At 46.0% G+C, this 22,110-nt stretch overlaps 1 long non-coding RNA gene across 2 annotated transcripts in view; it reads right to left on the bottom strand.

Moving 5' to 3' along the window:
* The window catches only part of LOC308055222, a 27,953-nt gene extending 5,843 nt beyond the window's left edge, over positions 1-22,110 (bottom strand). Inside the window, exons 1-2 of one of the 2 annotated variants that reach the window (XR_013924480.1) lie at positions 650-22,110; positions 100-162 (exon numbers count right to left, since the gene is read on the bottom strand). This is a non-coding gene — a long non-coding RNA (uncharacterized lncRNA). Of the gene's footprint in view, positions 1-99 lie in introns of both variants that reach the window. The other variant, XR_013924479.1, reaches the window with a different exon arrangement.

The raw sequence follows: 22,110 nt of genomic DNA, 5'->3' as shown, positions 1-22,110 counted from the left end.
ACAACAAAAAAAACCCAAATCATAACAACCCACACCAAACATAAGCTAGTGATACAGCCACCAGTCACAAGTTCCTTCTGACACCACACACCAACTCACCTTCTTGGAGTGGTCCACTTGACTCCTCTGTCACCCTTTGGTGCAGAGCTTATCCTCCTGGATCTGCAAAAACAATACAGAACAAGTTACCTGGATACTGCACAAATAGCTTAATAATTCCAGAGGTCTTGTTCCCATTTAGGAATACTATCTAGATTTCAATTATGGCCTGCCATTAAAAAACCACAAAACCACAAAAACAACAAAACCCAGAGACAATAAAACCCCACACCCACCTGAAGCATTAAGCCTCACACATATAAGCCTTAACACTTCTGAGATTCAGTCTGCTCAACTACCACTTGAGGAGCCTCTCCCAGATGGCTCCAGTCATCCCTGCTACTTCCTCACCAGCTGCAGATAAGTACTTGCTCTGGGATGGGCTGTACATCCTTTGCCTACAAAGTCTAGGCATATCAGCGTATTAACCATAGACTCTTACTGCTGTTCTTCCCCTGACTCTACCATTGCTATTCCCTCAGGCAGAGCAGCTCCAACACTGCACAAACAACACAAACAACATAAACCAAAAATGCGAGAAAATTCTCACCAAGAAAGGCAACTCCCAGATGGGAGATGCCATTGGGCAAGATGACTTTTTGGGGCCATGAGGAAGAATCTACAGCAGTCTTGGAAAAGTCAAATGCTGTGGCCTGTGACAAAAAGATATGGCCCCAGCTGGGATGACGGATGCACCAAAAGCCTGTCTCCAAGACCCAGGAACACGAGGATGCCGGGAAGAAATCCCAGAAAAGGGCTCAGTGAAAATGCATAGCTCAAGAGTGGAGGTACTGACACTGCCTGGAACACCACCACAAAAAAAGATGACCATCTGTAACCTTCTGGGAGGCAAGGTATGCAGACCGATCCGTGCATTAAACTTCTAACACAAAAAAAGGAAGAGCTACATTCTGCTGATGAGTCAAGGCATGTGGGACCCTCTGTATGGCTGTCAGTGGGCCTGTCAGCTGCAAAAATCAATGGGAACATCAAGACTTAAGTAAGGTATTGCATAAGACACATAAAACAGACTACGCAAAGTACACAACACTGATGGGATGGAACTGCCCTGCACAGCAGATGCTTGTGTTTTGCACAGAGGAACCTGAACCCTCTCTCCAGCCAAACATGTCTTGCTCAGAATCACCCTCTCCACTACACTGAATGTAAAACCCCTCCCTGCCACCCTGTGCAAAGATAGCATGGGTTCAACTTAGCTTTGAGAGGGCTGGGAGTCAGAATCCATCCTCAATGAAGACTGACTAGGATATTGCTATGATCACCCAGTTCCTCTGTCGTCTGCAAATGGAGCGCCAGTCAGTTTCACACCAGTCAATGCTGACCTCTTCTGCAATCGTGGCCTCTTCAGAAGCACCATGGCATTCTGCTCACCTGCTCCACTCCCAGTCTAACACTGGATGCTGTGGCTGGCATCACCTGTGGCACCTAGAATACCAGAGAGGCAAAGTGACCATTGTGCCTGGAAGCAGTTGCCTGCTCACAAACACCACAATGGCTGAAAAATAGCAGCTGCTATGCTTTGGTGTTGCACCTTGCCCAGTATGCTTAGGGGCAGGCTTCATACACTGTTTCATGAGCTCTTTTGCATTTTCAAAACAGAGTTAACTGGTCACATGGGTACCGATAATGGAACTATTGCCTCCATCACTGTGTGCTGACTGACCTTCTTACACGCTCTGCCTGCCATCTCCCTTCAGCATCCAACTCCCTGGTCTGCATCTGCAGCAAAGTAAAACAAGTCACCCAGATGCTGACAAACACCCTAACAAATGTAAAACCACCCTCATTCTGACTTCTTTGCTCCACTAACCTCGTTGACCTATGCTTTGTGCTCCAATCCACCACGCTGAGACAGTTACATCAGCAAGCCCAAGACAAACAGTAGTATCCATGAGAAGTGTTTGCCTTTCCCTCTTCTGTCCCTCGCAGAGATAACCACAGCCCAGATTCATCCTTTCTGCCCACCTCCCGTGGCACGCCTCTGGAGTCAGTCTCCATGTCAGGCACCTGCTCATCTCCTATGTCCCGAAAACTCACAATCTTTAATAGAAATGGAGTAACTTGGATATGAGTTGTTAGCGCTGCTGGAACTGCATGAATGCTAAGTTACTGCTTGTACCTGGCTTAGATTGAGGCATTAATTAGACTACCGGTAAGTTCAGATTCTTGAATCCTCACGTAAGTATCTTCTCTCTGTGCACATTGGCTTGCACAAGCTGCTTCTCCGTTGCCTGTCATGGTGGGGCTGAGGCTGTGCAAGTCAGGCAATGGAGAGAGGTTTCAGCTCCCTGGGGCAGGGGCTGAGGTGGGCTGTAGGCAGTGTTGGCGGAACAGTGGAGAAATTCAGAGCTCAAGTACTTCAGGTTGGTAGTGGGTTTTGGCTCTTTCTCCTGCTAATATTAGAACTGTTTTTAGGAAGATTATGGTTCTGTGAAATAGCTATTAATACCATACAAAGGTTGGATGGAAGTCAAAAATAGCAGCCAATGAGAAAATTACTAACCACACAGCCAAACAGGAAGAACAGGCAAGGCTTGGTGTCATGAAAGATAAACGGTGGGAAGGAAAAGCAAAAGGGCTGCAACAAGATGCAGAGAAGAAAAATACAAATAACTCTGGAGATAGCTTGAAAACAGTCCTTGGCTCCAAAACCGTTATGTTACATCAAATAATGCTGATCAAATTCTCTGAGATGATTGAAAAGAAATCCTGGTTTATTAGCCCCGACATTTCCTGAGTTTGGAAAAGCACCTGTCTGTTGTGAAGTCCGGGGAAATAGAGAGGGCTTGAACCAGCTTGGTATTCTAACCCCCACCATGCCCTGGAAATTAATCCACTTCTCTTCATCTTGAGTCTGTTCCTGTTACTGGGCAAGACTGTACATCTGAGCCCTGGTTTTCATCTGCCTGTGTAGTAGATGTTGTACTTGTGATAATCTATGAGCAGAGATGTGGCGTGGTCTGTAAGAATAAATAATCTTTATAAAACCAAATGAACTGAAGAGGAAATGCACACAGGCCAGCAGGCTCAGAGTCCTTTATCAAGCAGGAAAAGGAAGAACAAAAATCCAAACTCTTAGCCTGATTCTTCTTGGACACAATGAAGGGGTTCTGAACCCCCCAGAGTGATTCCCCTGAAGCAGGAAAGACAGAGCCTCGCAATGCTGTTGTCCTAACCTCACAGGCACTGCGTTCAGAACATTTCAAGGAGCTTCAGCTGACCAGCAAGCGGCAGAACTAACAAGACACAGAGGTGCGGTAGGTTTTCCCAACGAAGTTTGAGTCCTGGCTGAATATTCAAAATCTTTCTCTTGTTAATTACATCAAAATTTCTTGTTGGCATTGAAGTACATGCGAGGCTTCTATGGGTAAGAAAACTGGTAACAAAAAGGTGGTTTCAGTTTCTATTTCACCTTTTCAGATTGTGTTGACTTGACTGTTCCAGGCTGTGCTACCTGCAGTTCTACATGTGGATGTACACGCTCCTCTGGGGAAAGAAGGTGGCAAAACTAGAGCTTTGCTGGTATATCAATACTTATAGAGAGGCATTTGATTCGTAGCTTCGGTGTTCACTGTAAAGATCCCTGGCCAAGAGCTGCGCTGACAAAAGCCTGTGGTCTCCACCTGTTCAGAAGCTGGAGGATATGCAGAGGACTGCAGTCATCCTCTACCAGACCGCAGCAGGTAACACTGCTCCTAGACAAGGGCTTACAGAGTTCAAAGATGCCCGTTTTCTCTGACCGTGTGTGACGAGGCCTTTAGCAACCAGCACCGGCAGATGGCAGAGGATTCCCATCCATGAGCTGTAAGGCACAGGGTGAGGGTGTCTGCGTTACCGTGCTCTCTCCAGCCTCTGAAAAGACAGCTATGCTTTTGCATCGCTTTTAGATTTCTGCCTTGCAGCTGCATTATGTTTTAACAATATTCCATTCCCTCCCCGCCCCCTTATTTGGATGAAAAGACCTATTTTTGGAAATGTGGCTGTTTACCTTGGGTGTAAACAGGGAGGGAAAACAGATGAGGATTTTAGAGAGCAGGAGCTGCCTGTGGAGGGCATTCATCCCTCTTTGCAATTGATCTATGAAGGGCCCAAGAAAATGGCTGGGAAGAAAGTTTAAAATTAAAAAGGAAATATTTTTTCCATATAATGTATACTGAAACTAGGAGAGCAACATTGTGTAAGAACAGCCTCTGTGTCACCAAAATATTTGACCTTCTTGTTTTCAAATGCCTTGAAAGTACAGCAGAGAACAGCCTCTGTGCATGCCCCAATTCTTGCACTGACCCAAGTTACCCGATACTGGAAATCGGAGCTATCGAGTTCTTCCAGATGAGGATGGCCAGGACATCGTGCTTTACCGATACATGAGATGACACATAGCCACCAGAGACTGGATTTGCTGCCATGGAGCGATGCAGGGAGCTCTGTCCAGAGGTGGTAGTGAATAGCTTTACCTCAGGCACTCCTGGTTCCCCTCAAACCAGACAGGGGATGCTTATGAAACTGTATCTTCTGTAACCTGCAGCAAGAGCTGAGCAGCTTCTCAAGTGTGCACAGAGAGCAAAAAAAAAGAGGGCTGTTAAGCATTTCAAAATCTTATGCTGAAATACCTTCCAGAAGTGCCTCTCTCTTCTAGATGCATCCATCTTCAAAAATACAAGGCTTCAACTGTCTGTTTACAGCTTGGTGAGCCAATGAGGTCACCACAAAGGCTTGATCAACAAGAGAAAAATAATTATAGGGAAAAGAAAATAGATAGCAAGGGGTTCAGTTAACTGACCTCAAAAACACAGCCCTCAACGTGTGCTTGTCTACGTGACTGCCTCACCATCTTGCATGTACGAAGGATATGTCTGCAAAGTGCTGGAAGACACTCTGATACCAACGAACTCTCCTGGCTCCTCAGGGAGGGCTTCTTATCTCCAAGAGCAAAGCCTTCCCCTCTATCAGCACTTAGACACTCAACTGTCTTCCAACTGCTCTGATGCAATGATAAGCCCAGAGCATTTGCTCTCACTGAGACTAGGAAACTCCAGAACACCAGCATCTGATCTAGGCCAGCAAAAACTCTGCCCTAAGCATGCAGAATAGTTGGGATCTGGAGAGCCATTAACAGCTCTCCATTTTGACCCAGTTCCTTCCTCACTAGAGGCTGTAGCCTTCATGCCATGTCCCAAGACCAGCTAGCACAGAGCTACCTTGCAAGTGCAGGCAGTAAAAGCCCAAAGTGGCTCTTCCTGATGCACCCTTTGCACTGCATGCAGTGCCTGTCACTTAATTCAGACGGCTCTTAACACCAGTGAGGACGCAAGCCTTGTGGAGCGGAGGTTTTCTGGTGGTGGGAATGGCCAGGACCCAGCCGCATCAGTCAAGGGGACTAATGATGGTTCAGCTGGGAGTGTAATAGGGGCACAGAAAGGGTGGCTGGTTTATTCTTTAGAAATGATTGATGAGGAGATGGGAGAAGGACATGTAGAGAAGACAGTTGACTGTAATAGCTCAGAAATAAAGACCAAATCCTACACATTTCAGAAGCCAATGCATTGCAGAAATCTCAGTTGATATCTGGTCCTAACTCTTCCCACAGCAATGACTGCCTGGGGTGGGCGACACAATACTCCAGCCTTCTTTATTCCAGACCGACTGTATGTCTAATTCTGTATTTCTCACTGGATTTAGCATTTCTCTTCTGTGGCTACAAGGGAGTCTCTCCTTGTTTTGTGGATTTGGAGTGTGTTGCAGGTCAGCAGAGGGATGGGGACAGCAGAGCTGTCCAGGTGAGCAGTGACTTGCATCTGAGATCAGCAGAACTGACAGCCTTCCATGTTGATAGTGTTCAAGGCAGCAAATGGCCTTAGCTCTGGCGAAAGAGCTGGGGCTGAATCCCGGTTCCAGACCACAGGAAAGGGTACAAGAGAATCTGTGGTATTCATAGGGTTGTCAACTAATGAAAGCCAGAGCAAGAGAGAAAATCAGATCCTCTGATTCCAGCAGCCAACTGCTGCTCCAAAGGCATGTGGTCCTACTATTGTAGCATAAAAGTAATGAGAAATTGTGGCATTAAGATTTTGGTAAGACTGCAGCAGTAATATGCTGCAATAGTTATGAGCCAAACTCTCAGAGAGCAATGGGAAAAGAAGAGAAGCTGAAGTGATGACAACCCAACATACTGTGTAGAAAGAAAGAATAATAGCCAGTGGATGATTTAAACATGATAATTAAAATATAGATATTGAAGGATTAATCTGTTTCCTGCACAACTTAGGAAAAAACAGAACATGGTACATTTGGATTACTTAGCAGCAGCTGCAGGTAAGAGTAGTCAAGAAGACCCTGCCTAGCGAAACGTTTAGGTGCTTTGCATAGGCTTAAAGAATATGGAAAAAAAGTTCTGAAATGTGGCTGAGCTTACAGAAAGCTCCATGGAAACAAAAGAAAAGAAAAGGGCTGTCAGACATCTGTGACCAGCAAGTTCAGGACAGCCTATTATTCTGGGTGTATCTGAGATGAACTACAGCTGCTTTTACAATTCCTTGGATTCTTCCTTGAGTACGAAATTATTTCACTGGTAAGTAATGGATAAATTTCTATATGTGAAGAGGGGAGACCAAGGAAACAATAGATCTAAGTCTTTATCAAGAGAAGAAGCTAATAGTGGGTAATGCCAAGAAGGTTGCAATATGCTGGTCTAACTTCAAATGGTAATTGATCAGATAAGCATCATAATTGGCATAAGTGGTAAAGAGGGAAGAAAACTCAATATGGTAGGAAAAAACAAGCTAGAAATGCACTTAACATTCATTACATACTTTCAAGCCATCTAGGCAAGATTAAATTCACTCAACAGGTGGGAGAAAGCTGAGAAGGAAGCCTCCACTAACCTGAGGAGGGTGGAAAATGGTCAGGAAAAATGCCAAAGATTTCTCCTAAAAAGGAGGCTGATGATCCAAGATAGAATTACGTGGTGTTGGGATCTGGGAAAACAGTGGAACAAGCAGTTAAACATGTTGTTTGTCAGCACCTAAAGAAGAACATCAAAGAAAATAAGAAACAGGCAATACTAATTTGGCAAGATCCAGCCACCCCAAGCTAAATAATTTACTTCTACAATGATGTTATGAGCGCTGCACTTCAAGAAGAGGCAGTAAATAGAGTTTTATGGCTTTTGACGCTGTTCCACATGGTACATGAGCTAGCTAAAGAAACACTTCAGAAATTCTCCTCTTGTCACTCAGTCTTGGATCTACTCTGGAGTGATTTTTTCAATGGTTTCTTTCCTTGCAAAGTGGAAGGCTAGAAGCAAAGCAAGTTTTTAAGAGCAGGTTGAAGGAATGTGTCAGGAATGATGTAACTGGTTGTTGATCGAGCAGGGGGATGTTTCTTTCTCATCTCTATTAATGGAGGCTTCTGTAGATATTTTGGAAAATAACATAGTTTTAATTGCCATGAAAAAAAAAAAAAGAACTTTTTTCCAGGCAGGAAACTAAAATACGCCTTGAAACAAGAAGCTGTCAGCAGCTTTAACTAAAGATAACAAAAATGTAGTGCAAAGTGGCTGCAGACAGAAAGACCCTTTTAGAAGTGTTAATTCATGAAGAAATAGATCAAACTGAGCCTGGATGCCTGCTCTCCCAAACAGGGATGAAACCTCAGTATCTCTGCAAACAGATCTCCACTGTGTTGCCTGTTCCTCAAAAATCCCTATTCTCTCTCATGCTGTGTTTCTCCTGGGACTTAGTTCTCTGAACTGTCAGTACATCCTTGCTGAGAAGGATTTTACCCTTGGCCAAAGTCACAAACAAAAGGTTCCATGAAATGATTCCCTGTGTGAGCAAAACTGAACCACTAAACCTCTCAGCCTTGAAGGCTGGAGCTTGTTTTCTTGGGCTTTAACTTGGAACCCATTCAAAGTCTTTTTGTCCTAACTTTTATCTAAACACACAAAAGAGAAAGGGGAGAATAAAAATATACAGTGTCTTCTAGAAAAAGAAAATAAACTCTATCACTCCCTAATTCTGATGCTTCCTCCACCAGCTTTCAGGAAATGAAGTGACAGAGGTGAAACTGTTTTATATAAACTGCAATCTCCACCCAGTGAGGTGATAGCTCCCTGCTCACTTCTACATCAAGTGGAGCTGAAGGTGGCCGCTTCTCACCCAGGCAAGTCTAATGGCTTAATCTTTTATGAGATATCTCACCAGGATGGCAGGTTTTTCTGATGTGCTTTCAGCTGCTCACAACAGCATCTCCTGGAAACTTTGCTTCTGCTTCATCCGCTTGTTCTCATCCAAGACCTCTCTCAGCCAACAAATGTCACTGGTGTGTAGCACAGACACGGTGCTGTGTATATCTGCCAGTACCATCCCACCAGCTGTTTTAGTGGCTTCAAATTATGTCGAATTAGACAAGAAGCAGCATACGGTACTTGTGTCGTTTATAACATCTTTGTAGCCCACATTTGGGGTGGGCTCGATACAACCATGGTGGACACTGGCTCTGTATTTACTGCCTACTGCTTGGCCAAAGTCTCCAGGGTCACACGACATCCAGGTGGCCCTCAAAGTCTCTTTTTTTTTTTTTTCCTTTTTTGGTTCAAAGTAACTGATGCACTCAGAAGGCTGTCAAAGCTTTCCCAAGTGGTTTATTTTTAGCACAGTATCAAGATCACACTTTGTGCCCTGAGGCATGCCGTTAGGTGACTTAAAGATACTTGAAAATTTAAAACTCTCCCTTTTCAACAGAAGTAAGCTCTTAAACCTGCCCAGACTTTCCAGTGGCTTAATTCAGTCCTTGTGATCGTATTTCATTTGACGGGATTTTGTTTGATGTTTCATTTTTGAGATGTTGCTCCCCATGTAAGTTTTTACCAAGTCCTTCAACCCCCTCTGTCAAGTGCTGAAATCCTGAAATGTCTTGCCCTAAAGGCTTTGAACGAGTCCCATGGTGCTCCCATGGTGCTCCGATGATCCCAGCAGTGACTTTGGCTCTGCAATCGCTGACTGCATGAAACAAGAACCCCTGATTATTTTCACAGACAGTGTTCCTGAGGAGAAGTCTCCAGCAGCTCACAGCATCTCAGCCTCTCACTTGTGAAACTCTCTGCATGTGCAGGCAGGAGGCATTTCATCTGGAGCTGGAGAGCATCAGTCAAGCAGAATTTCCTTTGAGCTGCAGATAAGAGGCCCTGCTCAAACAGACACTGGGCTTCCAGCTTTCAGAACAGCCTCCAGGGCCAAAAAGGAAGGAAGTATTTAATACCGTGAACATGGGATGTATAGAGAAAAACAACACTCCAAGATGCATCACCCTTAAACACATGCCCCGAGCTGTTTAACCCACTACTGCCAAGGGTGAGCATCCCCAAAGTGGCCTTGAGATCAGGACACTCACAGTGAGGCTAAAGGTTTTCTAAGCCTGTGCAGTATTTGGTCAGAATTCCTCAGGAATCAGCAACAGAGAGTTGACTCATTGTGAAGGAGACCTTGATCAGCAGTGGAGAAAGCTGATCACAGACTGGCGCATATTGAAAAATTAAGTAATCTTTGTGAACGACCTGAATGGTCAGATTACTGAAAGTAAATCCCTGCAAAAAAACAATTCCAGCCTCTTCACTGCACGCTGAGAGCCCAGTTTGCTTGGAACATGTCAGGGTACAGACAAGATTACTTCTTAGAAATCGCAGCTCTTTTCAGCATCAGCAGAATTAAAAAATATAATAGTTTCCACTTTAAGAGAGCAAGCAAGCAGAACTCTACACTGCCCAAATACTATCAAAAAGATATAGTGGGATAACAAACGTGAGGTCAAAAGCAACAGAAGATATAGGCAGACTGGTTCTTAAAATGAAATCTTAGAAAATTTGATAACAAATCAAGCACAGTAATAATAAACCAAGTATTTCTAGAGAAGCATTTCTAATTTCAGGTAGACCCATCTGTGCTCCAGTGACAAACACTAATCAAGACCAGAGAAGCATAGGCAAAAAGTTACACCACTGTCACAGACGACATGAGTGCACAAATTAGTCAGCAGAGGGGAAAAAAAGTAGGATTCAAGGGACTCCCTTCTAGTTTCTAGGGATACAGGAGAGACTGACTGTGGAAAAAAAACTTCATCTTGGGGCCACCTGCCAGATTGACTGATGACATGGCAGAATACCCAGTAACAGAGACTTTGTCCAAGGGTGCCCAGCTGAAGAAAGGAACAATAAGGTAATGACCTGCTATTGAAACACCTTGAATCGCAATGTCATGCTGTATCCTGGTATTTACTGGTGAGATGGGAGCTCTTCAGCCTGGCTGGATCCAGCTGCAGCTGCTCCATGATGATGGGTGGACATCACCCCAAGCAGTGCTCACAGAGGTACAGCCACACCTTCATCCCCCCGCAGCCTAGGGAAAGATGCTACAGGAGATGGTCTGCCCACAGCTTCCAGAAACTGCCTCAAGATGGTGCTCCAGCCAGTTTTCGGGGTTTTAAAAGAATTCGATTGCATTACAGATGGCTTTCCGTGCAGGTCTTTGCTTAGGAGTAACAAGCGAGCGTGGACTGGGCTCAGTCCTTGCAGGGAGCCTTCATAGCTGCCTCTGCCAAGCCATTCGTCGCTTTGCAGGGCTCATCGCTTCCAGCCCATGGACTGGAAGCCCCTGAGCAGCTGTCAGGAATGAATCACAAACAAGGTCCCCATAGGAAAGGAGAACTATGGATTCATAACCTTGAGCACTCTGGGTAGGAACTTGTCCAGCTTGCTTTATATATTACCCAGAAAGCAGCAGCTTTGTTTTCACAACCTTGGACTGGGCGAGTGGAGCAGCCTCAGCAAAGTACCTGTCCAAACCCTGGCAGCCCAGGCCAGGAGACCAGTCTCTGAACAGGCATTGTATTTAGTGACTTACAGCTTGCAAAACACCCCAACAGGGTAAGACCAAGGAGCGTGATCTGTGACATGGGAGTGCTGCAAGCACAGCACTGAGGACCTTCCTGCTCCCTCTGGCCCCTGGATCTTGCTAAAATATATTCTCCATGCCCATCCATACTGTGTTTTGCAGTACTGTAAAGGGAAACATCAACAGCCTCCCCATGTTTTGACTCCATATCGCTGTGTTGCGTCCTGAGTAAGAAAAGAGTTTTTAAAGAAACTGGAGCAATTTTGTGGAGAATAGAAAGAGCTGAGGTCAAAGAGCAAACTGTTAATGGAGGGATTAGTGCTGTGGAGTCACCACAGATTTAACTCCAAGGAGAAACTGAAACCCTGAGAGCAAAATTAACCCTACACAGGCAAGATTTTATATCTCAGCAGGGACAGTCTTCTAGCAACCATTTGCTGCACAGATGAGGAATCAATGATGTTAAATTAGGAAAGTTATTTGTTTGCTTCTAAGCTGGAGAGATGCCTGGCTTCCCACAGCAGCCAACAGTGCAGGATGCCCTCTTGGAGTCAAGCAGAGATGCCATGGCTAACAAGGAGCCAGGCCTCATCCTGACTGCTGTCCCACATAGGACTCCTTGCTGGTCCCATTCCCAGCACTGGAAACATAAGGATCCCTTGCATCACCCATACAAGTGGTATGGGGACAGAGAACAGCATTAATGAAGGGCTGACACTTGTATTAATCATGGGGTCGTTTTGGTTTTTCCAGTCCATCCATCACATAGCTTTTTTCCCCCCCTTTTGCAGTGCAGGAACAGCTCCAGCTGTTCTTTTTATTAGAGGATCTGAACAGGTGCTGGAAAGGGGAAAATCCTTTTACACGAAGCAATAGAGCTAAGAAATCATAGGATCCTACAGAAATGGTACAGGCAGGCATCGCCCAGGCATCTGAGCCCAGCATCATTTGACAGGAAACTTTGCAGAGCTTGATGGTGGTCAGCTAACGAGCACGGGAATCCTGTAAGCCTTGGCCATGGGATAAGCATTGGACACAGAGAACTTTGCAAAGTATGTGGAAAAAGAGAAAAAACAGAGGGCAAATAGAAACCCTGTACTCAGCACTTCAGGGATGTTTAGCCTGTTTCTCATATTGCAAGCAGTTGTTCCCCAGGCAGCTTCACCTCCCCTAAGTCTGATTGGCAAAATACTAAAGACTCGAACAAATCTTCAAAACTAGATACTTCCCTTACCCAACCCACTCTTCCTTCAGCCCTTATCTGCCCTTACCTGCCTCCACTAGATCACTTTAAAAGTCCCAGACACTTCCTTCCTTTGTTTGTCTTGGCCAGAAAGGGAAATGTCTTGTGTGTCAAAGGTTTAGTGCAAATTCCTGTCCAAGCTCTTTAGTACCTCTGGCCTCAGAAAATCAAACTTCTCCTGACTAGGGATTTGCACATCAATCAGACTGTCTCCCCCCATTCTCCTTCTCCTGCCTGCACACAGGATTGAGATTGAAGCGACGAAATGACAAGGGGTTAAATCCCTACTGGCTGGCACAAACCAGAGAGCAGGAAAAGAGTTCTGGGTTTCAAATGCATTTGCGCAAAGCCAGTTTCTCAAGGTCTGTGCCACTGTCCTGGCTCTCCAAGGGCCTGGCTGAGATGGATGAAGAGCAGCTGGCAAAAAATGAACTCTGAAGAGACAGTGGTTAATAGGGAAAACACGAGCTATTAACAGTCAGGTTTCAATCTGTGAACTATCAAAATTAGTGCCTCTCAGGGAGCATCAGGTCCAGCAGGACCTCATGGAGACCTCTCCCAAGAGCCTTTCCTTTCCCTGCCCTTTCAATCCTCCTGTCGTGTTCACATCTCTGTGGACACCCAGGTTTTGCCCTGTATTTTCTGCATTCCGCTGGATACCAGTGCCCATGTGGCAGCTCTCAGGACTCAAAGGAATCTGTAGAGACATCCCTTTCTGAAGCAGGCAAAACAGGGAGAGAAGTTTTAAGGCCTCCTGTGCAGGGAGTACATGGTACAGAACTTGAGGTTTCAAAAGACAGATGTCCAATTACCAAGCCACCCAGTGACCCTACAGGCATGAAGCTTCCCCTATAAGTGATGAAGATGCTCCGAAGAGTTCCCATTCCCAGTTTCACAAGAGTAATCAGTCATTTTTGGAGCAGGAATTTATGATGGGATTGACACAATGGTTTGGTGAGAGCAGAGGCTGCTGGCAGAAGAAAGATTGAGAGACATCGTTCTCTGGCATGATGGACTGAGCAGGTTAGATGGGATACAGCAGCTGTCTTAAAACTGGCACAATAAAGCCAGGGGCAAAACTGAGTATGAAGGGGGTAATTTTCAGGAATTCCTGGCAGCTCTCATGCCTGAATTAACTCCTCTGGGTTGTTTTCCAATGAACTGCTCTGCACTGTGTCTGACCAGCACATTAAGAAGGATGAACAGATCAAAGAGCATGATACAGCCTTGCTTGGGGTGGGTGACTTTTCTGAGTGTTCTGCTCACCCTTCTTTAAAGAAAATTATCTGGGCTTAATGACTCAAAGCAGGACACTGAGGTCCTGGCTAGAGATGTGGGCAGGAGGCACAGCCTTTAGGAGCTCTGTCTGGACTGCAGCACCCTTTCCCTAGGGCCCATTGGAAGGAGACTGACAGATCCTATCAACCTGGAAGTGTGAAAAATGTGGTAAGCCTGAGACATGTTTTAAAGAGAGATACTGGTCTTCCATTTCCTGCATTTTGCTGAAAAGAGGAGGAGACCCGTCCTTTGGGTGAGCAGTTCAGTGGCAGCAGGTGCAGAACAAGAGCATCAGGTTGAATTTGAAGCTCTCAGAGCCTCAGCAGGGAGGGGTGAGTTAGCTACCCACAAGAAGTCTACCATGCAGGCAGGCAGCACTTCGGTTGGAAGCTCCTTCCTTTGCAGATGAACACCTAACCCTCTTCTTCTCACCGAATCTGCCCTGTGCGGTCACTCGAGAGCAGCACACCTGACTGCGGGGTGCCTGGTGGCAGCAGCTGCTGAAACCACAGCTTGAGTAAAGCCAGCCTCCCTCTCCTTTGCTCAAGGGAAGGCTGTGCTGTGTGAAAACAAACCTGAATCAGGCTGTTCTCACCCTAAACTCTCCTGGAAAACGGGAAGCTACAAGCAAGGGTGGAAGAGTAAGCTTACAGGCTCTTGGGAAACACCAGGAACATACACCCCAGGAACCACCAGCAGTGAAGTGCAAAAAATGCTTTCCAAGTTAACACATGCATCTGGGTTTACCTGGTCAGCTGATACACTGACATCTGCGTATCCAAAACAGAGGATGAATTGAGCACTTGCATCCGCCTCCCTGAGCTTTAACTTCAGACAAAACGTTAAACTGATGCACCATCTGCCAGAACAGCAATTCAGGTGCAAATGGCTGTTGCCAGAGCTGCCGTTATGGCCAGGGAGAAACACTGATGAAAAACCAAGAGATCAGTGGCCAGCAATGAGTCTCCTCCATGCTGGTACCACAGTAACTGGTACCAGGTCTTCAGAGTAAGCCATCTGCCCTTGGAGAGGGGTCTTTCCTCCCCCACAATGCTCTTGCCGCCTCTTAACTCCCGCAGAAACAGGGAATAAGTCCATCTACGAGAGATGGCCACCTTGTCGTGCCCCTGACTTAAGGGTGTTCATGTTCAAGTCTGAGATGCTACTTTACTGCAAATGTTTGTCACTAGAGACAGAGATCGTCTATCTGTGCACTGAAGGAAAGAGGACAGGAGCAAGCCTCTGCCCAAGTAAATGTGACCGAGCCAGATAAGAGAAGTTTTGCACTGAGATACACTTGACTGTGGAAATAGTCTGCCCAGGTAAAGTCTGGAGGGTAAAATGATCAATTTAAATAAATTGGTATTAAATAGTACAAATGCCTAAGGAAACATGCACCCAGCAAAATCCAGGTAGCTTATACTTCTGTAAAAATGCCAGCACCGATTTAAGAGCAGGATCTATCCAAAGTAGATGCACCTACAGCTGCAGCAGCTTTCTGCTGCATGTGCACATTGAGAAGCAACTTCCCTATGCCTGACACAAAGTTCAGAGCTCTGGATACTATTATAAGCATTTCTTTTTAATCATTAGGTGTTTCTCAGGCTGAAACAGGGGCCAAAGGGAAGCCTCTGTGTGCAGGCTGCTAATGCAGCAGCATCTTGCCTGGTGTATGCCTCTTTGGCTTCTCCAAAATGAATCACAATGAGGGACAGCAGCATCTTCTGCTGATCTATGCAGAGGCCAACAGCTTGTGAGAGCACAATGGTCTTAGCGATGTACCTCCATGTTTCTCCACCTCCACTTTTTCATCCTGGCCCTCTCCTTCACTCCCTCAGCACCTAGGTTACATGTTAGATATGCCTATGTTCAGAATTTTTCACCATTACTGTTTTAAGCTTTTCATTGCCAGGTACACACAGAATCACTGTTGGAGCTCCCTTGATTCAGCACCTGTCCTTGACATTTAGTCTATCTGTAGTGATTAGGATCTGTCACAAAGGCACAGCAAGAGATTGCTGATGACAATAGAGGAGCAAACAGTCATTTTTGCAGGTCTTCCTGCTGAGCCCACCCTGGAGATGCTCCTACCTCTACCATTCCCACTCTGTCATCAGAGCTGAGGGCCACCATGGGCCACTGGTGGGATGATGGATTGGAAAAGAGGCTGTGAAATTTCTCATACCTTTAAGTTTTGAAGTCAGGCCTCCCTGTGTGACATCTCATCCCTCCTCTTCACAGCTGCTTCTCATTTCCCAGCCATAGTCTTCTTGTTTTGATGGAATTAAAAAAAACCTTTTATTTAATAATTTTTTTGGAAAGTTGGAGGCTGTACTTAACAACTACAAACAATTCTCACCAGCCATACCTGCTCCCATCACTATATATAGCTTCAGACAGGCCAAACACATGGAGTAGGGTTGGGGTTAGTAATCACAAAATGGAGTTCCGCTGTCTCTGAGCTGTGATTTACTGGGACTGAGGCCAGGCATGTTCTTCCTCATGCCCTTGCTGTAGAGTTGTCTGCTAAGGGACCAGCTTTTTCAAAAGCAGAAAAATTATCTGAAATGTCTTTTTGCTAGCTGAAACTCAAGAAGATGTGAAGTCATTCAAGCAGGTCTGCTGTTGGATGAAGTCTCCAAGGAGGTGCTGGTGTGATGTGGAGGAGTACTATGCATGCTGATGTGCTGCCTTCTCTGCCCTTACATGCTTGGAGCTAGGAGAATGGGTGAGTTTAACCTGGCCCTTGTTCTTCACTGGGGCTTGTGGTCACTGAGCAGTTGCTACTGGAAATATCCCATGAGGAATATTGTTGTTCTTAGTAAGTGCATCCCAGTGGAAAGGTCTGCTCTGGTGTTAGAGGTGTAAAAGAGTGTCAGTGTATGTTCCCTGCCCATTTCATGTTAGGTGTCCAAAATGTTCTTGGTGTTGGATATGTTGCCAGTTTGACACATGGACAGAGACTGTGTACAGCTGTTCCCTTTCCTGAGGGGTTTTAGCTTTGTTGGTATCACCTGTTTTGGGGGCTGCTGTGTGCTCTGCAGGGGCACTGAGTCCCCTGGGGTGACCTGCCTGGGGGGTTCATATCTCTGTTCCCTACATAATGCCAATATTGTTGTGAAGAACCTGCTGAGCATAGCTGGGGCTTAAGTTGCATCATGTACTAATTATTAACGAACAGGCTGAGCCAGGCTGCTGTGTTCACTTCAGAGCTGACAAAAAGAGCCAAAGTACATGGGCAGGATTCAGAAAGCATCCCCTTTCATTGGTCTTGGACACCCCAATCCTGCCCCTTGGATATGCTGAACATCACCCCAGGGTCTCCCCTGCAGAGGTTGTAAGGAGGCCATAGTGCCACACATGGAGCATTGCCACCTTCTTTCTAGACATGGGGCACCCAGCACCCCGTGGCATGGTCTCACAAGTGACCTCTTTTGTACACCTTGGTCCTTAACAGCTCAGAGTATTTTTAATGGGCATGCCTTGCAGAAAAAACTCTTCTGCTCGTGAAGAAACAAACCTGCTCGTTTCCTGTCTTCTAAGGAGAGATGCAGCTCTCCCGCTGCCTGCACCCAGACTGCTGCCCCCCCAGCTTTTAAGTCACTGATGGTGTCTAAGGACAATTCTGGCAGTCCTCTTTTCCACTCGCCTTTCAGGCAGGCAGGTGGATCTTGGGTGACGTGAGAGCAGGCTTGCGGCTGCTGGAAGCAAAGACCAAGCTCTTGTAAGTCTGCCAGGGCAGGTGGGATGCATCCAACTTAGCTCAAGACCCTGGGACCCAGCAGCACAGCTTGGGCCTTTGTGCTTTGACTGGAAGAGATAAGGTCCTGAAGGCATGTTCAAAACAGATACAGGCATCTAGTAGGGTTTTCAGCAAAGCTCATACTGCTTGTTACCCAAAGGTTTTTCAAAATCCATCTGTCCCTTTATGCTCCTAAACTTCACTTCAGAAGTGCTGTAGCCTCGGTAGTTACAGAAAGAGCGGCCTGTAGTTTTCCAGCATACGAATGGAACACTGTTCCTCCTTTGAGCAGTTTCTAGCTGACAAGACTGCCAAAATACCTGCCTGTATCTGTATATACAAATTTAAAGAACCCTTCCTCTCCTCCCTATGGTGCTTCAGCTTTCCCAGCCCTAAATGAACTGACTGCCCACACTGATGTGACTATGCCACACTTAGGAGCACACCAGGGGAGAAGCCAGTGCTGGCAGATGTCACAGCATCTGCCAGCGAACACCGCCCCTGGAGCTGCTCGCATCTTCTGCCATGCGACCCCAGAGGGCAACGTGGCATTGCCATGCCACCACCATGCCTTTCTGCTGTGGCCCCAAATCCCCCACTGATGGGGACATTGGGACTTCTTTACTGGGCTGCTGTACCAGCATGAGGGGGATGGCAGCGAGGGGAAAACTTGTGCTGAAGAACTGCGGAGGTTAGCCCATGCTGAGCCACTGTGTCTGTTGTGCTGGGCCACACAGGGCTTGGGAAAGCAACTGTCAATGTCAGGTACAGTCTGAGAGGAGGCATCCCAGGCTTAACTGGGACTGTCGTCTGCAGAAAAGAGGATAGCACAGAACAAGGCCAAAGTAGCTCCTTCAGAGCCATTTCATTCCTGGTTCCAAAGCAATCTGCTGTGCAGATTACATATTTGCAGAAAGCTTGCAAGCTACCTGTGCACATGCACAGCATCTTCTGAGAGTGTCCTGGAACATCATTCTCACATGGTGTGAGTGTTCTCCACGTAATATCTCTAAGTTCCTTTGTGGTAGCCTACAGCTTCCCTGAGATTTTGAAATTTCTCCTTTCCATATGCGTCCTTAAATGCAGCAGGGTGTACCCACTAGGCAGCTGTATGAATGGAAAATAAGCAGCAAATTGTGGACTACATGAAGGTTTCCCTTTAGGAGAGCTTTGTGTATACTATAGCTAGGTATTTCAGGACCCCGCTGGAATGCATAGAGGTTTGGGATTTTTCATGATAAAGCCTTGAAAAAGTGCTTTTGGAAAAAGCCAGCACAGATTAGAGCACTGGGTCTAAACATTTGCACAACTGCAGAAGTTCAAAGAGAGCTAGGCATATGCTTTCCTTCAGAAGGTGGGTCGTAGCATGGTTTCTGAAAGCCTTGCTCACTGCCTGCTCCATCCCTGGGTCTCTGCATTCCCACCTCAAAGTCCACTGGGTCCCACTTTCATTCTACAGCATGAACCCACCACCCACGTTTGCAGTAAGCTGGTGTCGATATACGATATACACTCACAGCCCTTGTGCATGCACGCATACCACAGCTAGTCTACCCCAAAAGCTCTGTATGGCCTCTGTTTCTTCCTGCTTTTCTTGACTGTTCTTCTTTCAGGGCAGAAGTGACCCAACTGCTCCTGTGCCAAAGCAGCCATGTGCATCTCAGGTACTCAGACAAGGGTCTTTTCAACCAGCAACTGTGGGAAATGCTCCCTCTGACTGCTGGGCTGCAAACGTGCACAAAATCCTTCTCTGGCTTACTCAACTGACCATCTAACTGTGCTGCAGGGTAGTGTTCAGAGTTTGCCTTTGGCCTCAGGTGCCTCTGATAGAGAGAACTTCTTTGAGACAGAACTTATTTTGGGTGGCCACCCCAAACCATTCAGACACACCTCCCATCGTGAACCACTTTCAGGAACCTCCTTAGATCCACCATCGTAAACACTTCCAGTGCTCAAACTGCCACACAATGTCTCTTGGGTTCTCCAGTTGGTAGAACATAAGCTTTCCTGGCTGGTCCGTTCAGCCTTTGCAACACAAATATTTTAATCTTTCACCCTTTTTCTTCCTCCTGGGAGACTTTGGTCAGTCGTCTTAATTAGACAGGATTGCCTCACTTCCTTAGATATGGAAATGTCTCTTTGTTAAACAAGGCAATATCTCTTATCTCTTCCTGGCCTTTAAACAACTCTGCTTCTGGCAACTTTTCTGTGTCCTTACACCTAACATGGGAGTAATGCAAATACCCAACTAGGTAAAAGTTTGTAACTCGTTATAAAAGCCTGGCTCAGAGCCGGAGCAGGAGTGACCCTGTTTGGGGGCACTCAGTTCTGCATGGCCGAATGCCAGACTCTATCCTAAGCACACCTTTACGATGGCCATTTCCTTTCCCCTCAGCTCTTTGCTCAGGTTCTTTATTTTTCCTTTTTTCCTCTTTCAGGATAACAGGTTCTCTTATCTGAGAACAGAACCAGAAAAATCCTCAGCATAGTTTTTTTTACCCATGGGACTTCTCCAAGACAGGATTGCCTGGGGCACCCCAGGATGTCACTTCTGGAGGAGAAAGCGGCCCTCAATTGCAGCTTTCTGCAGCCTGATGATCCCTCCCAGCCCCCTGCCAGAATGTGCCCTACTATTGCCATGAATGTGATTTTGCTGCTCCCAGTTGTAAGGACAAAAATAAGCCATTTTCTCATTCATTTTTGTGACAGCAAAACTAAACTTTTGCTTTTGAGCATTTTCATCTGTTTCTAGTCTCAGGAACTCACATTTGCCTGCTAGAGCAGGACCAGTATCACTTGTTTTTTGGAGGTGGGAGAAGGATGACCATGCTCCCTCTTTTCTGCTGATATTGTTCCAGTTGGCATTAAAAGGTAATTTGTGCTTGGACTGGAAATAGCCAGGACAGTTGACTATGATTCCCCAACCTGCGAGTGAGGCAGGGAGCCCAGACTCCATGCTCAGGAGAATTTGTGTGCTCTCTGCACAAAGCAGGGCATCTTCAGCAGAAGAAGTGGAGTTCATCCCCTTGCAAGGCTCCTGGGAGGATTCTCTTGGCTGCTGGAGATTTTCCTTCCTCAGGCAGAGGCAAAACCTGAAGCCAGGTGTCCTATGCATTAGGCCAACTGCTGTTATTGTCAGGGACACTTGGGGTGCCAATGGGTGAAGCAGAAAAAGCATTACTATCTTTCTCTGGGAGCTGAACCCTGAAGACAAGGTCCTTCAGAAAGGTGAAGGCTACAAGGCTTGGAAATGGGTTGGGGCTGGGAATCCCAGGTGGAAGGAGCCACCTCCTGGAAAGACTAAGGCTTGCAAGCACAGAAGGACGGTCCCTCAGCTTCTCCGCCACTCTCCTACCTTCCTTCTGGCACTCATCATCTTCACGAACTCTTTTTGGATTAGATTGTCCTCTCACCATGAAAGTGAGATGCTCAAAAGTTCAGAGCTGCAAAACTATTGTGCGATGGCTCTAGTTTCCCTACAGATCTAGCGGAAGACACTCCATCTGCATCCCTCAGCATGTAGGAACCCCGCAGGCCTTTTGCACGAACACCAGTGGCTTCTCCTTAAAGATAAGAAATTAAGAGTGAGGAGCAGGTAACAATATGGCCAAGATCCTTGAGGGTCAGGGGGGACAACAGTGGAAGTGGAGCCAAGAATAGGCATACAACAAAATCTCACCTTGGAGACCTCTTGAGTGACCAGAGAGGAAGCTCTCTCTTTAGCTGCTATAATTTACTTTATAAGTGCTGAAAACTTTAGTGAAAATTAGATATAGGCATTTAAATTAGTTATGTGGTTTTGAAACTCTTACCCAACTTGATAACAGTTTAGCGCCTTAGAGTGCAGCTGGCTTAACTCTTCTGAGCAAATTCAAAATAAAATCCTCAGATTGGACTTTTTTTTTCCTGATTTCTTGTTTGAAATCTGTATGTTTTTTCCCTAAACAAATCCTTGAAAGCAAGGATGGCTTTGGGCAGGGCAGAGATCAGCTCATCCCACAGGAGTGGGAAAAGGAGAGAGCATGCCTTGTAGTAAACCATTAAAGGAACTTAATCTGTTCAGTGCATCAAAACCCGACAGTCTCTCAACCCGTAATTCAACTTTGTGTTTAGGGATACCGGAAAATACTGGATTTGACTAGACTTGAAAGTGATAAAATGCATAACAATAATCAATTTCCAGGAGTTAAAGCCAGGTGCAGTCAAACAAGGAAAAAGATACTGGTTTTGGTGGTGACTTCACATCATTAAAAAAAGCGTTCCTTGTTAGGCTGTTAAATTATTGATGAAAAAATCGAGATGTTTGTGTGCAAGTGCAGGGCAGATGCTTCTGGAAAATGCTGTAGGTGTTGGGCCCAGCAAGTGGCTGTCTCAGATGAAAGTTACTCTCTTGGGTCAAATGCTAAGGACTGTCAGATGAGGAAACAGTACTTTTCTGACCCCAAAGCCTGTGCCTGAGAAGTCATGTTTCGGTAACTGAGGTCTGTCCCTAGCTGTGCCCTAGGATGTTTGTACAGTTTAATTTCTCCCCGGACCTTCCATTTCCCACCTGCTCTATCAGATTGACTGTTTCCCTTGGTCTCCTCTCTTGCTTAACAGTGCAATTTCCCTTTCCATTTCAGACAGAGCGTGCTGGGTTAATGCCACCCTGGTAGGGTGTCAGCATTGCACAACCAGTTAACCCTCTCCTGATAAGGCATAGCTGGAGAAAAACAAAAGGAAGGAGGAGAACTGAATTCTCTGCCGGTGACACTTTCTCCCAGCCAACAAACAAAAGTTTTATTAGCTAAACCCTCTCAGATGCTGCATTCCAGCTTGGTAACATTTCGGTAACACATTGC

The sequence above is a fragment of the Falco punctatus genome (genome assembly GCF_963210335.1).
Source record: "Falco punctatus genome assembly, chromosome: 18".
NCBI classification, from domain to species: domain Eukaryota; kingdom Metazoa; phylum Chordata; class Aves; order Falconiformes; family Falconidae; genus Falco; species Falco punctatus.
The sequence above is the reverse complement of the archived record's forward strand: the minus strand, read 5'-3'. Positions and strand labels throughout refer to the sequence as shown.